Genomic DNA, 18,165 nt, shown 5'->3' with positions numbered 1-18,165 from the left:
GTCAGCCACAGGGGAACCCTGGGTGCCCCCACCTACCCAGGAGGCAGCAGTCGCCAAGCCAGGGGCTGTGTGGGGCCCCACAGCACACTCCCTGGCAGACCTGGAAATGGACTGGAAGTGTTTCTGGTCCACTTCTGGGTCTGCTGCCAAGTGCACTAGGGAGTCCCCCGTGCTTCTGTGGGACGCTTCATGTGCCCTAGCATCACAGCTGTCATGAGCCTCTGCTACCTAGAGGTATGTAGAAAAAACATTTAAAGCTGTCTCTATGTCCGAATTGCCAAATCTCTCTGAATCAACTTGAAGAGTTCCAACTCGAGTCAAAGAGATTAAAGGGTCCTCTGATTCAATTTGGATTCAGAGATTCGGCCACCAAATTGGGCCGAATCTCCACCAAATTAAATCAGGAACCGAAGCTTCACACAGCCCTACTGGACTGTAATGCCCTGGATTGCCCCTCACTTTTTTTTTAACCACAGGTACCTTTAGTATCCTGGCATAGTCCCAGTTTTTAATGAGAACGTGTTTTTTGGGGTTTTTTTTGTTAGTGACTTAGCCACTTCATTCTCGTGTTTCTTTAAAACTATGACCTGAATACCATCAGGATGCTGACTTGCTATAGCTTTTAGTATGCTACTTAGTTCATTACAGTTGACAAACCTGGATGATAGAAATTGATGATTCAAGTTCACGACAACATTTTATCACCACCTTTGCATCCCAACAGAATAAAGTACATAAGTTTTCATGTTCTGCTAGCTTTTTTTCCTTTTTCTTGTGAACCAAAATAAAGTTGAACATAATTAAGTGAACATGAGACACAGACGTATGTTAATCAGATTCCATCTGCTAAACAATTTTAGCAGATTTAATTGTACCCCAGTATGTCTAAACACATTAAGACATATGTTCATAAGCTAATTGCGTATAGCTTCCAGTCTTGGCTATGGTCCATTGCATTTTATAATCATCAACAATATACTTAACAATTGTTTCAGTAGCGGTCTGTTTAATGTTCTTTTTCCCATGTGTAATTTTGAAGGCCCTGCCATAAATGAAGCTATAGCCATATAATAACCGTCACAAGATTTACTGGCTGGAGGGCTACACAGGTCTTCAGGTTTTCTTGAGATTTTGGCCTTTGCTAGGATGCGGCTACTTTCAGCTATTTCCCCCCCTTTGCTGTTAGTTGTTCAATAAGGCAAAACAGAGTACATTAGCACATTCTCTATACACTATTAACCCCTTTCTCCACCTCCCCCCCCTGGGTGTCAGTCACAGTAACCTGATTACTATGAAATAAACAAAATTTGCCTATGCAGGTTGCCATGTATGGGCTGTTACACAGTAAGGAATTTCTTCTTACAAATATAAGGCAATTTTATGGTATTTTAGTTGTGACGGAGTTGCATCAGTTATTTTTTACGTGTAACCAAGGAAAAAAAATTGTTGAATTTTGGCTCACTACAAGAGGCTGCCTCTTTATAGCAGTTGATATTAGTCAATGCTTGTGATCAAAGAACCTTCACTGAGCAGCCATCAGAGTGCTTGAATACTCTTAATGAAATCCTGCACGCTTTTCCTACCTTCTTAAATTTAGAATATTTACAGTGTAAAACATTTCTTGCAAACCATCCAAAAGTTTAAAAAAGGGAATGGTTTCATACAAACTCATTCTACCCTCACTGTTGCATTGAAATAGCAGATAGAGTTTAATATCTTATTTTTCTGAAGTTGCTCAGCATCTGGAGAAAAGATGGAATGAAGTATCCTTTGCGTGGCCCTGGTACATGTTATCATAATACTTCAGAAGAAAATAGAAATATGAAACCTCTTACTTGGCAAGCCAGAAGATTTGGAATTTATACAAGCTGATAACTTAAATATCAGGATATACATGTGAATGATAGAATATGGTAAATCAAAATTCGAGGCTAGTTGTTAGATTATCAGAACAAGAATGTGTGTCAGCTAAAACAAAGTATGTTCTGTATATTCCTGGGTTTTAGGTGGACAAAGCGATTCCTTAAATTTGGGGTACAAGTAAATATTATAAAATTTAAAACCAATAAAGGTTTTGTTTTTTTTCTAAATTCCAAATAAAAGTGAAATAAATATTCCCTATGCAGTGTTTGAAACCCAGACACTGCAGAACTATGGCATTTGTGAGATCCCAGATGGAGTACTGTGTCCAGTTCTGGATGCTGCACTTCAAAAAAAAAAAAAAAAAAAAAATGCGGAGAATCTTGAAAGGGTCCAGAGAAGAGCCACAAGAATGATTAAGAGCCTGGAGGACAAACCTTGTGAGGAAAGACTAAGGGATCTGGGACTGTTCAGTATGGGGAAGAGAAGACTGAGGGGAGACTTGGTGGCCATCTATAAGTATGTAAGGGGTGAATATTGGGAGCTGAGAGAGAAACTATTCACTAGGGTGACCCAGGGGAGAGCAAGGAACAATGGCCATAAACTGTTAGAGGAGAGTTTCATGTTGGATGTAAGGAAGAACTTCTTTATGGTAAGAATAACCGGAATCTGGAATAGACTCCCCAAGGAGGTAGTGCAGTCTCCAAACTTGGAAGTCTTCAAGAGGAGACCGGACAGACACCTTGCTGGGATCATTTGATCTTAGCAGTATTCCTGCTTGGGGAGAGAGAGGGGGTTGGACTCGATCGTTCAAGGTCCCTTCCAGACCTTAATTTCTATGATTTGTATGAACTAAGGAAAGAAAAGTGAAATATAGTTTTATTTTACTTGTCCAAGTCGAAAGAATATGTAGTAGTTGAACATAGGACAAAAATTGGGAGAAGTAACAATGGATTTTTTTAAATGCCCTTTTTAATGTAAAGTTAATAGCACAGGGAGAGAAACAAGTATTTCTTGTTTAATATTTTAAAACAAATGGTTCCAGATCTCTTTTTCTAGCTGAAATATAACAGCAGGCAACAAAATATCTTTAGGTTGTTTTTGCCCACTTCTTGATCCTTAGCCACTTCAGCAGTATTTCGGTCTCCTGGCTGATTAGAAAATTAGACATTAGAAAAGCCTAGAGGCAATTGACAAAGCTTTACTTCATCCTTTTGCCCCTAGTGGGCAGTTTCCACAATCTGAGAGGAACAGTCTCATTCCTAGGGAAAAATTATTCATTTGTGTGTTGACAGTGTTCTCCTTGGAGGGGAGAGACTATTCATTTCCACTAAACAATATACTGGCTCTGTCCATATCACGTTCATCACTAGGGCCATCACCATAGCAACCTCATACACATTACCTGAAGGGCAAAGACGAATGTTGTCAGGGGTGGGTGGGAACCTCTGGAGGCTCATTGTTTTAGTTCTGAGAAGTCAATCTAAATGCTTTAAACAGCTTTCTCTTTCTCTCTCCTCTGGTCAACATGGAAGTAAGGAAGGGAACCAGTGGAGGGCTCTGAAGAGTCAACACATGTTTAAACTCTTTCTCTTTTTCCAATCCTCCTTTTTGATCAAGGGCAAAGGACCAAAGGGTTTCTAGATTGGCAGCCAAAGCATTATTCTTTCACACTAGATTCATTATTTGTTATGAGTTTTTAATATTTGCCTCTTCCTACTTCATAATGAACTAGAAAGGAATTTGGGGGAGGGAGGTGGAGGGGAGAGAGATTAATGGCATCTGTAAGACTAGGGATAAAAATTGCATGTAAACTGGTACAAGGGATTGGAAATTTTCAAATCTGTAACACAACAGAAGTTCAGGGCACATAAATTGCTTTCAAAATGGCTGACACTTGTTTAAGATAAATCTGTATGGATGTAGTATCAGACTTGAATGATTTAAGTTAAATCGGTTTATTAAACTTCTGTCCCAGATCCCATCCAGATTCAAGTTAATTCACAGTCCCCCAGCACCCCAGGATGCTTTGCCTCTGTCCCACAACCCCTTTGCAGGCTGGGTGGACCAGCCTTCACCCAAGCTGTCTGTTCCAGCCAAGCAGGGAGGTTGCTCTAGCCAGGGCTGTCCCTGGAGGGGGGGGAGGGGGCGAATCAGGGTGACCCCCCCCCCCAGGCCCCATGTTTTAGGGGCCACATGGAGCCAGGTGGAGTGGCATGGCAACTCCACATTGCCACTGGCTTCACATCCGGCCACTTGGCACCCTCCCTCACCCCCCCCCCCGATCCGCCCCTGGCTTCCTCACATCCGGGGACAGAGCCCTGTACAGGCTGATTTTTCCCAGGCCCCACACCCTGCTCAGATTCTCTGGCTCTAGCACCCCCAGATTTTTGGCCTGGACCACTGCAGGCATGTGGGTGCAATTCTGGAGGTAGCAGTGAATGTCTGTTCACTTGCTTATTGATTCAATGTGCACAGCTTAAACTAACCTGTGAAGAATGAATTGATTCAGCCTCAGGCTTTTTGATTATCTGTACTTAGCCTAAGAGACTAGAGTTATTATCATGCATCTGTTTGTTCCCCTGACGGAACAGAGCAACGTGAATCAAAAGCTAACACAGGTAGATAAGTCTCTTCTGGGTGAGTTAGTATCAGTTGGTGACAGGTTTTTGTTTGTTTGTTTTGGGTTTTTAAGGTGTTCATGTTAGTAATTGTTTAATGTGCTGGCAAAGGCTGGCTTTAACAGATCACAGAGCCTGCAAATGGTAAATTTTTCACCCTCCGCATGTGACGAACTTCCCAATTTGTGGCCTCTGTGATCTGTTAAATCATTTCACAGCTGCAGCTTCAGAGGGTGAAAAACTTTTCTCCACCTGTTCAGCTTCTCACTAGCTAGTTTAGGATGATCTGCTGAGTCTTACTAGCTGAACCCCTGTTGGCCACTCATGGAGCACAGTGGTACCCAGCATTGTGAATAGGGTACATTGAAACATGAGGATAAGAGACACCATACTTATTCATATATCACGTGTCCCCAGATAAGACATGCACCTTGTTTTGGGAAGATGCAATGAAAGAGAGAAGAATTTTCTGGGTGGAGGGAGAGGAGGAAAAAGGGTAGGGGAACGAGCAGTCTTACTTGCCATTATAGACCCTGCATTGGAGCACAGCAGAAAAGTTTAGTCAGCCTTACTCTCCTTTTCCAATGCAAGCTGCTGCTGCTGCTACTGCTGCTACACTAGAGGGCTAATCATTTCACAGCTACAGCCTAGCTGTATGCAAACCAACACTGCAAAAGCCTCAACTAGGGAGTAGCTGCAGGCGGGATCAAGCAGTAGCTGTTGACCACACAGTAGCAGTAGGAAAGGGAATGAGTCTGAGGAGAGGAATCTGCCCCAACTCCATGATGCCTCAGCCTCCAGCCCCTGCAGCAATAGGTTTTCTCATTTAAGATGCACTCCAAAATTCCATTGCTAATTTTTGGGGCAAGGGTGCATGTGGTAAGCAAATAAATACAGTATTTGTGTGGAAAGGAGGACAGCATGTAGTCTTCTGTTTCTTCAAGTCCCAGCCCTGCTTCCTCAAATGCAATTTTGAATCTCTCCCCCCCCCCCCCCCGCACCCAGCACCTGCTAATTATCTCAGTCTTGGTGCCCTTACAATTTGAATAATAAGTTGCTTATATGGCAAAAGATGATTATACAGGGTAGCCTCTCAAGACAGAGTCTTCTGGAAGCTCTGATGTGCCAGAACTGGCCCTGAAGCTAAATACCATCAGAGAAATATCTGAAATGTATTTTTATTCTATTAAGTATACTATGTAAGGGGAAGAAATAAAATAAGACTGATTATTGTTGATGGACCACTATTTTGGAAATTGTGGAATGTGTTCTGCATTGTATCATGAAGTATGCATTTATTTTAAACTTTAAGGCAGTGAATAGCTACAGCCTTATCTCAGGTCAGACATTCAACGGTGGGCACTGTATGTAAGCAGATTGCAAGATCTTGCACATTGCATTCTAATATGTTAACTATACCAAGTGGAACATAACCACCCAAATACTAGGATAGCTTGAACACAGTAAAAACTGATGGTGGTATAAGCTGGAATAATATAAAAGTTATACTGTCGTTTCATACTATTTTGCAGCTTAAGGCTAGGGACAGACATTCAAAAAGCACGAGCCTGAATTGATTCATCTTTGCAGCTTAGTCTAACCTGGCTAGGCTAAATCAGTTTTGTAACCAGATAGACATCCCAGAAATGCAGGCACATGCCTTCAGTGGCTCAGGCTAGAAGCTGGGGAGTGCTAGAGCAGCCCTTCTTTCCCTTGCACAGAGATGAGCTGATGGGGGGGGGGGAGGGGGGCATGGCCAGACCCCAGCAAGACGCTGTGACTAGGAAGGGTTCCCCTTCCTCCTGAACAGCCCAGCAGGGAGTGTTTATCACCCTTATATCAGTGTTTATCACCCCATTAAGAAAACAGAGGGACATTACACTACCAGCTACCTGTTGATTCTGCCTTTGTCCCATGTGCCACGGCTTTGAGGTAACCAGTATGTGGTCTGCTAGCTAATGCTGAGGGGTGTCTGTGAGGGATGGGGAATGCCTGCTTAGCAGAGAGTATGGTGTGTGGGGAGGGGGAGCGGGGAGCAGAAGCCAGGCAGATGCCTGCAGTCTTTGCTGGAGCAGAAGCTAGGGAGCAGAGGGGAGGGGCCAGCTCTGCTGTGGAGCAGAGAGCCCCGCCCAGCCAGAGAGCATGCTGGGATGCTGAGAGAGTCTGATTTTAATTTAAACCAGCAAGGGGCCTGGGGCAGACATTGTATAAACCGGTTTGAGCCAGATCAGTTAAGTTAGATACTACATTCAGCCAGGTTTCTCAAACCTGTTTATGTGCACTGAATATCTGTTCTGTTACAGGTGTAAACCAGTTTCTGATCACTAGAACTGGTTTATGTGTAATGTCTGTCACTGACCTAAATGAATGAGACATTGAAATGAAGCAAGTAAAAATGTACTTCATTAACATTGTCTGCTTAAACATTTTAATACATATTCACTAAATGGGCTATACACCGAATTGTTTTAAATAAGCCATTAGGGACTGCTTTTGTCAAAAGTGTATTTCTTGTTGTTTTAATTATACTTTGAGGTTTTTAGTCATTTTACAGCATGGAATTGGCAGTGCATGTAAGACTTCCACATGAATACAAGATAATACTGCAATCTCTATGCAATACATTAGCTAAATGTGTTGTTGTCTTTTGCGTAGCTCAGAAGACTTGATGTTAAGAACCTACTCGTGCTACCAGGTAAAGGCAGTGCTTTAGTTCAAGAACAGGGAGTCTGCTTTTAGTTCTAAAAGGTTATATTAAAACTCTACAACAACCAAAAACTGGGGAAGAAGATAGTGTTTATTGAAGAATAATGCTTGTTAAAATCAAGATGCAGGCAGAAGGGACAGTTTTCACCTGATCTGGCCCCTGAAAGTGCTCTAAGCCATAAGCAAACAAGTGCATGGCTGCAAGGGCCTGATCCCATGAAAATCTAAACCCTCATTCCATAAAGATTCAGATGAAGACACTCCAAAACAGAGTGTCTTCAGTAACTTCTAGCTTCACTCTGCCTTGGCCCCAGCCCTGACACTGGTTTCAGAATGGGATGGGGGAAAAGGAGCAGAGGGAATTTGCCTGGGATGTTTTCAGCCAGCACTGGATGGTGGGGCGGGTGGATTGGAACCCAAGGTCAAGGACTCCAATCCACCCACCCCACCTTCCAGTGCCAGCTGGGGAACCCCTAGAATGAGTTCCTATGCTCCCTTTCCCTCCTCCCATTCTGAAAATAGTGCAGGGGTGGGAGGAAGGAGGGATGGTGCTACAGGAAACTGGCTGCAGGCTCGCAGCCAGCAGTTGGATTCCCCAGCCCCCCAGGACCCAATAGCCAACTCCTGTTGGGTTCAGGGATAGTTGTAATTCATAGTGCTTCCTGTGAAGTACCATGAATTACAATGGGGAACTGCATTTCTCTTGGCACCTTTTATAACACTTCTATCTGAGTAAAGGCTGGAAGATCAAGCCCTTTAATTATTTTGATTTTGTAATACTCATAGGGTAAAAATGCAAGATGTTGCTGAGCTATCTAACAGCATTTCTGAAGCATCGGGAAAAAGACGTTTTGGGGGGACGGGGGGAGGGTGATAAACAATATTAACAAACTTTGTGTGCAAGAAAAGAAAGTACTCCTAAATTAGTAAGTGTATACCATGCTGTTGCACCAGACCTAATTCAACTGCATTTGTTTGCTGAATTTTTAAATCCTTTTATAAAGTTCAAAATGGGGGGGAGGAAGGGGATATAATAAAAGTGCATGCATAATATAACTGCAAATGAAAGGGTGTCATTTATTGTAGGCATGGCCACATTTTTAACATTAAGTTACCCTGTAACTAATAGGTGATAGCTGCAAAACAGCTCTGAAATTTTGTGTTAGATATTATCTATCTCACAAGTCAGATATTACTAGTTATTATCCAGCCTCTATGAAACAAAAGTGGCAAACATAAATAAATCTATTATCCTACCATAGGGCCTGTTACCTTCAGGAGTGGAGTTTTTCTCTGGCTGTACTATCACTGTTTGAATCATTGCCACTGCAGCCCTCAGTGAATGTTCTCAAGATGGATCCCATTCATTACCAAAAGAAGGGGCAGCCAGTACAGCAGTGTGACCTCAGAGGGGCTTCAAAACTCTGGAATTTGTTTCCTAACCCCAGTATGGAATAGCTGAACTTGATAGCCTTCAAGCTGTGCTGCAAATGCTGTATATGAGATAAGGGAAAGACTGTGGTAGGTCCTTGGGGAGGGAAGAATTTATCTTTTTTCTTCTGCCTTGACTTAAACCTAGCAATCAGAATAAACTATTTTGCTAACTCAGCAAATTCAGGTATAGTCACAATGCTGTTTGTATAGAGCCACTTTTCAGCATAGAACTGTATTATTAATTATGACTTCAGTAGGGCAAGGGATTTTTCTTCCCTATTGAAAATTTAATTTATGTGGTTCCTCAAGTTAATTCTTCAATTTTATATTTTTGTCAAATTATTTTCTACAGAAGTTTCTACTTTCCATGTTTAATCTAGTTAAAACAATGTAATGTGTATATGAATGTTACTGTCTTTACTATCCAATTATTATAACAGTAGCAGTTTGGCACAGGAATCTGGAAATGAAATTATGTGGATAATTGTAATCTGAGTAACTTTTTTTTGCATTGTTATGTATATACTATGGTCTTCATCCTGGAATCAAACTTTATAGTGCAGACCCCTGAATCTATAAGGGGCTATATACCTCAGCACACTGTGTGGGCAGGAAATAAACTATCTGATCGGGGTTTTCAACATATTCTATACTTTGGTAACCTGGATTAAAGACAGTTTACCTTGACCAGCTCCGTCTGTTTTTTAATTAGATCGTAACACTGAATTTGATAATGCTGATATGGGTCCCAAAGAATCAGTGGAATTTGAAATTAAAAGCAAATTACCTCCTTGTTGATAGAAGAATGAGTAAAAGAGGCAGTCTGTCTGTCCTCGTTTCTTGGTCTGCTTTAGTCTGCGTGTGTGTGTACAGTTCCTGAGCACCTTGAACCAAGGGGAAAAAAAGTAGGATTCACAAAGACTGTTCCAACTTCAGGATTCCAAATATAATACACCTTCATCCAAAGCCTTTAGTCAGCAGCAGCTGATATCTGTCTTTGTGCTGTATTACTGTTTCCCTGTTCCAGCACTGATTTATTTGTAGTCTCATTTTCCCACCTACAATGACAGTAAATAACATACATTGGACAAATGCTTCTCCCCTACAAGCAGGGCCTACTTTTCCACTGCCTGGTATATTCTATCATTCTATCATTATTCATGTATCATAGTACTTAGGGTTGGAAGGGACCTAAACAGATCATCAGGTCCAACGCCCTGCCCCGGGCAGGAACGGGTGCCGGGATCATATCACCCCAGCCAAATATCTGTCCAGCCTCCTCTTGAAGACCGAAGACCCCCAACGTAGGAGAGAGCACCACCTCACTTGGGAGCCCATTCCAGAGCCTGGCAGCCCTAACTGTAAAGCAATGTCCCCTGATGTCCAGCCTGAACCTTTCCTCTAACAATTTGGGGCTGTTATTCCTAGTAACCCTGGGAGATGCCCAGGGCAACAGAGCCTCCCCCAATTCCCACTGGTCCCTGCTGGTGAGTTTGTAAACCACCAGATCCCCTCTCAGCCTTCTCTTGTGGAGGCTGAGTAAGTTCAGGCCCTTTAGCCTCTCTTCGTAGTGCCTTCCCTGCTGCCCCTTGACCATGGGTGTGGCCCTCCTCTGGACCCTCTAGCCACATCCCTCTTGAAGTGCGGCACCCAGAACTGGACACAGTACTCCAACTGTGGCCTGACCAATGCCACGTAGAGGGGAAGGATCACCTCCCTGGACCTGCTTGTGATGCCTCTGTAGATGCATGACAAGGTACAGTTAGCCTTACTAACCACTTCCTCACATTGGCAGCTCATGTTCATCCTGGAGTCAGCAATGACTCCTAGATCCCTTTCTGCCACTGTGTTGACAAGAAGGGTGTTCCCCAGCCTGTAGGTGTGTTGCTGGTCCCTTCTCCTGAGATGCAGCACCCTGCTCTTGTCTGCATTGGATTCCATCCTATTCTCATCTGCCCACCTCTGCAACCTGTCTAGATCTAGCTGGATTCTGTCCCTCTCCTCCAGCGTGCCCACCTTGCCCCACAACTTGGTGTTGTCAGCAAATTTGGACTGCATTCATTCCACACCCACATCCAGATCGTTGATAAAGATGTTGAACGGTACAGGCCCCAGGACCAAGCCCTGAGGGACTCCCCTGCCCACATCCCTCGAGGTCGAAAACAACCCGTCCACCACCACTCTCTGGGTGCAACCATCTAGCCAATTTGCCACCCATCTGATTGTGTGGGCATCAATGATGCCGCAGTCACCTAGTTTTTTTAAGAGAATGTGGTGGGAAACTGTGTCAAAGGCTGCCTTAAAGTCCAGGAAGACAACATCCATCTTGACACCCTTGTCCAGGAACTCTGTGACCTGATCATAAAAAGAAACCAGGTTAGTCGGGCAGGACCTGACCTCAGTGAACCCATGCTGGTTGCCCCTGAGCATTACCTCCCCTGCTGGGCCCTTGCAGATGTGCTCCTTGATAATTTTCTCAAAGGACTTCCCAAGGACCAAGGTAAGACTGACTGGCCTATAATTGCTGGGATTCTCTTTTCTCCCCTTCTTGTAAATGGGAACCACATTGGCCCTTTTCCAATCCTCTGGTACCTGGCCAGTGCCAGTATTTAAAAGTCTGTTGTTGTATTCATAAGGCTCCCTCTACATGTGCAGGTAAAGGTGCAATTGGAGTTAGTGGGTGATCCACACAATCACTCCTCCTGCCATGCCACACGTGTATGGCAGGAGACCCGATTGTGGGATTGTGCATGAGATCAAATTGCACCCTTATTGCCAGTGCAAGGGGAGTCTGATCCTGCATTGGCAAGAAGCCACAGCCGGGAGTCCCCTTTTCTGAGGGGGGCTTCCAGTGATGTGGGTCACACACAGCTGGGACTGAGAGTCCAGCAGCTGATGGGGTGAGGTGCAGCTGAGGTCCAGCACCCCATCGGCTGCAGTGTCTCTGGGTCCCAGCTGCACATAAGGCTCAGTTTGAGACCTAGAGCCCCATCAGCTGAGGGATTCTCAGTCTTGGCTGCACATTAGGCACAGCCAGGACGAAGAGCCCTGTGTATACCCGTGGTTTCATGCACCCCAGAGCTTTGTGGATCACAGCAGCCATAATCCCTAAGGCTCAGGGAATGTACTCCTGTGGCTGGGAACCCCATCAGCTCCCCTACTACACATGCAAATTAAAGCTCAAAAGCAACCAGCTATAAAGTTCGTACACATTTTCAGGGTTTAACTTTATAGCTGATTGGAGGGTTTTTTGTGTGATAACTGATAACTACTTTGCGCATGCAGTTTGTCTCCAGGTAGTAGTATAATTAACCAGTTAATTGCACAATACCTATAACGTGTAGAGAGGTCAAATGTTTTTAGTTTTTGGCTGGCTTTGTGCAGGGTTGACAGACTGTGCAATGGGTAGTCAGGTTCAGGGATGAATAGTTCGAAAAACACAGGGCATAAAGTATTTATAGTGCCCTCCAGGATGACATAGCACTCATGTTTTGGCATTAGAGGTCTTTCAAAATATATAGATCCTTTTTTTAAGTCACCCTATGCATAACTAGAAGTATCATTGTTGAAAAATATATTCTTACAGTTCTATATTTAAAATGTGTCTTGGATAGACTATACATGTTTAGTGATTAGAGTCTAATCACTTAATATTCCAGTTTATTTCTGTTAGTCTTTAAAAATCATGGGGAACCATAGCTAGAGTTGAAATTCTGGTATCCTATTTACCACCTTTGCTAAAACTTTGTGTGCTTCAAAGGAGTAGTAATTCTGTGGTATCTGCCAGGCATTACACACTGAGATACAAAAGGAATTGCTGGTAATGTTTTCTCTGAAGGCTTTACAGCTTTGCTTTTGCTAATTTAAATCATGGTACTTTAATTTACCTGTAACTTAACTAAATACACTCCAATATTAAAGTGTATATCTTCTGTGTTTTGAAGTAGAAAAGGTATATAAGAGGCTTTGACTAGAAGTAGATTAATAAAAAGATGCTGTGCTCTGTGTGCTTTTAATAGGTTAGTGTTTCCACTCTCCTGTTCTTGCCCATGTACCAAAATTACATTTCTACCAGGAGAATTGTTGCTCCCCCAGCATAAACTACAAGAATACAAGCATTCATTCAGTTTCTCCCAAGGGAAACAGGCACTTTCTGGGAGAAAGAAAGGTTATCCAGGTGTTGAGAGAAACTCATTCTTTTGAGAGACCACTTGTATCCTCCCCTTCCAGTCTGGTTTGAGAAGGGAGGGGAGCAGCAGGACAATGTTTCCCTCTTCTTCTCCAGACTGGTGACTGCCCAGTTTGAGGAATTGGCTCCACTGCCCTCCTCCATTGCCTTTTCTCCACAGCCCTCCTGCCCTCCCATCCTCCCAGATACATCCACAAGGGAGCTGGAGCAGAAGGGCAAAACCCCCTACCCACTTCCCAGACCAGGGTCCCCAGGCTGAGGAGCTTGCCTAGCTGCTCCCTCCATGGGTAGAGTGATGCAGGAGTGATGTTGTAGTTGTGTTGGTTTATAAATTGTGAGAGACAAGGATCAGAACCAAGGGAAGAATGTCTTGCATTTGAAAGCTTGTATGACTTGATCGCAGGGGTGGGCAAAATGGTAGATCTGGACAGCAACTGCAGAGCCAGGCTTTTCATGGAGACCGGCCCCAGCAATGCTGGCAGGGCACGCGGCAGGGCAGGGAGCTGCTCTGGGGCTAGGCTGGGATCCTGTAGTGGTGACAGCATGGTCCAGAGCCAGGGCAGAGCCACAATCTGCAACCTGCATGCTCTGGGCAAGAGCGTGCAGACAGCGGATCATGGCTCTGCCCCGGCTCCTTGAAGCAGTAACAGCATGGTCCAGAGCCGAGGCAGAGCTATGATCTGCTGCCTGTACACCCCTACCTGGGGCATGCAAGCTGCAGATTGTGGTCTGCCTTGGCTCTGGACCATGTTGTCACAGCTGCAACATCCCAGCCTGGCCTGGAGCAGCTTCCCGCCCTGCTGCATGTCCTACCAGCACGGCTGGGGCCAGTCTCCACAGAAACCCTGGCCGGGCACTATCACAGCGCAGCTGCTGCTGGGGTCTCCATGAAAACCAGCCCCAGTCACGTGGCAGGGGCTGCAGGGAAATAGAGTTCACTGCAGGCCAGATCCAGCCTGCAGGCCAGACTTTGCCTGCCCCTGCTTTATCACAATTACATATTTGGTTCAGTAAAAATATCACCCTAAAAATCCTTGCCCCTCCATGGGCGGCATTTAAAGTTCATAGGTATGGGAACGGTGACAAGGAGAGCTTCCCAAGTCACAGTTTCTGGTCCCATGAGCTTTAAATGCTGCCCCTGCTACCCAGCTGAGCAGTGCATTGGGCATTGGGACTGGGGAAGTGCTCCCTGCCATAGTTTCTGTCCCTGTGGGTAGCACAAGCAGCATCTTCAAAGGCTGCATGGCTGGAACCTGGGCTGGGGAAGTTCACCATGGTTCCTGGCATGTGGACTTTCAGTGCTGGATCTGCTGTTCAGTTGGGTGGCACAGGCGGCATTGGGGATGGGTTGAGGGAGTATGGGGGTCATGTGCCTCCCCAGACTTCTGCATTGACTGTGTGGGGCTGCAACCTGGGTAGAACCAGGGCCCAGAAGAAGTGGGGATAGTGGTAGAAGCGTGATTTCTGCACCAACGGCAGAGCGCGGGGATGCAGCCTAGGGTCTGGGTCTGGCACAATGCCCAGCAGTAGTAGGGGTGGTGGCAGTGGCAGCACATGGTTGTGCCCACCCCCCCTGCAGTGCTGGCACAGAGTTGTGTCCCCTTACTGTTAGCACTTGCGCATTGCCAATGACAGGTAGCCATTTAAAAGCCAACACTCTGGGAACAGGGGTCAGGGAGGCTCTCTCTGACCCTGCTTCCTTATGGCTTCACTTTAAATCGCCCCATGTGCATCCCATCTGGGCTGCATATCTGGCAATTTTAAAAGCCAAGTGGCTTCCTTTGACAGTCTGTCCTCTCATCAGACAGGAGTGAGAGCTGTCAAATAATGGGCTCCCTTGAAGGCAGGGGTGGCCCAAGGAGCAACCCTCTAGTGCTCCCTGGCTAGAGAACTTATCTGTGTAGCCTTCTAACCAGGGGACTGGAATGTATGTATGCTTCTGCTTCCGGGCTATTTTTCTACCAGTAGAAATGAGTGCCTGTTCATGGCCTTTAATACTAATATTACATGCATTTCTTCAGTGTCTTTCATAAGAAAGTACCATGAAATCTCATGGAGGAGAGCTACTCACAGACTGAAGCCAATTTGTGCAGGAAGGGCCAGGTGCTGCAAGAGCTGAGACTCGGATGGCTTTTTATACATCCTCAGATGGGTTTTAATAATAAGATATATTATGGAAGACCAGGTGTAGTCTCATTGTCTTGGGGAGCCTTAACCTATAAGTAACTGGGTTAATCTGTGTGGTGATGGGAAAGGGAGCCAGATACTTATAGCTGAGCTTGGCAGATGGCCCCCCACCTTAGATAGTATGTAGATAAAGTTGGGTTATCTCCTACCGAGAAGACTGGCAATTCTCGGTGACCTCTGTCCACAGTTTCTTGTAGGCTTCCTTGATGACTTTCAGGTGTTCTTTTAATTCCTTTTGGACCAGTTGGGGCTGTGTAACTAGATCAGCCATGACTGGTGTGTGGGAGGGCTGTGGGGGTAGGAGATGAAAATGGGTGGAAACCATAATTAAACTGGCTGATGGAGATGTGTTCAACATTATTGTATGTGAATTCTGTGAGGGGAAGTAGGGAGACCCAGTTGTCCTGGTAGTAATTTAGAAAGCACCAGAGATACTATTAGAGTACTTGATTGACCTGTTCTGTCTGTCTATTAGTTAGTGGATGGTGGGCTAGTCGAGTGAGTGGTTTGATGTCTAATAGGTTCAGAAGTTCCCTCCAGAACTGAGAGATGAATTGCGGTCCATGGTCTGAAATCTTTCTCAAGGGGAGGCCACGCAGCTGGAAAATGTGGTCAACGAACAGCTGTGCAGTCTCAGGAGCCATGGTGTTTTGAGAACAGGGAACAAAATGAGCCATCTTGGTCAGAAGATCCACTACCTCTAGCTTGTTTGAGTGGCCAAGAGTGGGGGCAGGTCTGTGATAAACTTAATATATACCATGTGCCAAGGTTAATCCAGTGTTGGTAGTGGCTTTGTGCATGGAGTCTTAGTACACGCCCAGATATCTCAGGAAGTGACATAGCTCTGCTGTCTGACATGCTCTGCTGTCTGACATGCTCTGCTGAAGTCGGGGCCACCAGAAACTTGGACTAGACTGGTGGTTTTGGCAAGTCTGAAGTGCCTCATAAGTGGACTGTCATGGCACCACCGTAGGACTTTGACCTGTGGTTCTCCCTCTAGGATGTACAAGATGCCCCTTGTACCAGAGAAGCCCATCATGCAACTGTTAATTTGATGTTGGGGTTGATTCCACCCCTTCTGAATCCTGTCAGATTTGAGAGGCCAATGGATTTTGGGGAATCACAGAATGAACTGTCATCAAGTCCTTGTTTACCGTGGCCCTGATTCAAATTCCTTGGATTCAGGACTGTGGAGTAAGTTGTGAGAAGACATTCTGACTCTTCCCCCAACAGCACAGCTGGAGGCATCAGTCTTCACCAGGAAAGGTCAGGTAGGGTTTGGGTGTATCAAAATGAGCCCTGAGGTGAATGCTTGCTTAAGCCTCTTAAAGGCAGCCTGGGCCTCTGGGGTCCATGTAAAGTATGTCCCTGTCTTAAGGAAGGGGGTGATTGGGGCCACTTGCTTGGAGAATCGCTTGATGCAGAAATTGGTGAAACCGAAAAAATGCTGCATCCCATGGACATCCTTTGGTTGTTGCCAGTCTAAGATGGCAGAGACCTTCCTCAGGTCCATAGACATCCCTTCAGACTTGATCATATACCTTAAGAACTCAATTGTGGTTTTATCAAATTCACATTTTTCCAACTTGTTATAAAAGCCATGGCTCCTTAACTGTTGTAGCACTACTCAAATGTGATGTTCATGATGGTCAGACTCCTCAGAAAATGTTAAAATATCATCTAGATAATCATGAACTGGTCCAGGATGTCCTGAAAAATGTCATTTACAAAGTGCTGAAAGGCTGTAGGAGCATTGGAGATCCTGAAAAGCATCATCAGGTGTTCAAAATGACCAGATCATGACCAGAGAATTTTTTTCCATTTGTCACTCTCATGAATGTTAATGAAGTTGTAGTGCCCCCAGAGATCTAATTTGGTGAATAGCTTGCCATAGTGGAGCCAGTCCAGCAATTCTTGGATCAATGGGAGTAGATAGCAGTTTCGATTAGTGACTTTAAGGTTCTGTAGTCCATGAAAGGCCAGAGACAGCCATCTTTCTTAGTTGCAAAGAAAATTGGGGCCCCAGCTGGGGATACAGAGGGCCTAATGAACATTTTGAAAGTTCTCTTCAATTATACTCCTTGAGGACCTTGAGTTCCAGTTCCAAAAGGAATCTATGCCCCTGCGCCCAATGGCAATGGAGCAGTCATGTGGACAATGTAGGGGAAGTTGATCTTCCCCCTGCTTACTGAATATTTTAGCCAGGTCCTGGTATTTTGGTAAGAGAGATGGATCACCAGCTGTCAGACCAGGACTTTCCATTGCTGTGGGCTGCAGTCCCTCAGCTGATGATGTGAGAAGCCTGGCAGTTTTGGCTGTATACCTAATCTGGGATCTACCCGGAAGGCTTCTCTAAAATTGTGTTTGCCCAAGTAGGCAGAACCAAACTGAAGTTCCTTGTGCTCCCACAGGATGCCTGGGTGATGGCAGGACAGCCAGGGTGCCCCAGGATGCTTGAAAGGGAGGGAGAAATGAATTAAATCAAAGCAAAGGACCTCCTGGTGTTTGCCTATCCATACCTCTGGGGGACCATTTCCTGAGTGACCGGGCCTGAGGAGAGAGTGGGTCCATACACCAACTCAACTACATTGAGAGCCTGTCTTGGCTGAACTGGAAACTGACGCTATACGGCAAAGGCCAAGTCTACGGCCATAACCCCAAGGCCCCTGTCTCTAGGAGAGGATATCAGCCATGGTTGGGTGCTGCTAGCAAAGGGGAATCTTGGTCTCTTGTGGTGATAGCGCTTCTGGTACAGGTTGCAGGGGCAGTTTAAGGAATAGGCAGTTGGCTTAACGTGTGCTCCTCTATCGAGGCTAAGCCAGTCAGTTTCCTGGCAGTGAGCAGGGAATATCCTTTTGGGAACTATAAAAGTTTCTTGGGTTCAAGAAAAGTACCCTCCCTACAGTAGAGGCAGACCTCCTGAATGCCAGCATGCCTTTTTCTCTAGGGAGAGTATCTTATTGTCTCCAACTACATGGGCTCCACTGGCAGAAGCGCTGATCCTTCTGCCATGCATGCCTGATGTGGGTCCTCAAAGACTCCAGCCGGTTGAGGAGGGACCTTGAGGACTGCAAGAGTAGGGAGACCCAGGCCAGGACATTTCCAGTCAAGAGACCTGTCATCAGCCCTGCCCTGGTGATATCCAAGACATATGTTGAGGGGCATAGA

The 18,165-nt window shown here is 45.2% G+C and overlaps 1 protein-coding gene and 1 long non-coding RNA gene across 9 annotated transcripts in view; one reads left to right on the top strand and one right to left on the bottom strand.

Annotated features, from left to right (window-relative positions):
• Window positions 1–18,165, top strand: part of SHANK2 (SH3 and multiple ankyrin repeat domains 2) — a 703,363-nt gene that overhangs the window by 549,293 nt on the left and 135,905 nt on the right. The gene's annotated exons all lie outside the window — the stretch shown is intronic.
• Window positions 1–18,165, bottom strand: part of LOC109280523 (uncharacterized) — a 57,330-nt gene that overhangs the window by 21,998 nt on the left and 17,167 nt on the right. The window contains exon 2 of the long non-coding RNA XR_002086882.2: window positions 9,409–9,505. This is a non-coding gene — a long non-coding RNA (uncharacterized LOC109280523). The remainder of the gene's footprint in view (window positions 1–9,408; window positions 9,506–18,165) is intronic.

This window comes from Alligator mississippiensis, chromosome 2 (genome assembly GCF_030867095.1).
Source record: "Alligator mississippiensis isolate rAllMis1 chromosome 2, rAllMis1, whole genome shotgun sequence".
Classification (NCBI taxonomy): Eukaryota; Metazoa; Chordata; order Crocodylia; family Alligatoridae; genus Alligator; species Alligator mississippiensis.
The sequence above is the reverse complement of the archived record's forward strand: the minus strand, read 5'-3'. Positions and strand labels throughout refer to the sequence as shown.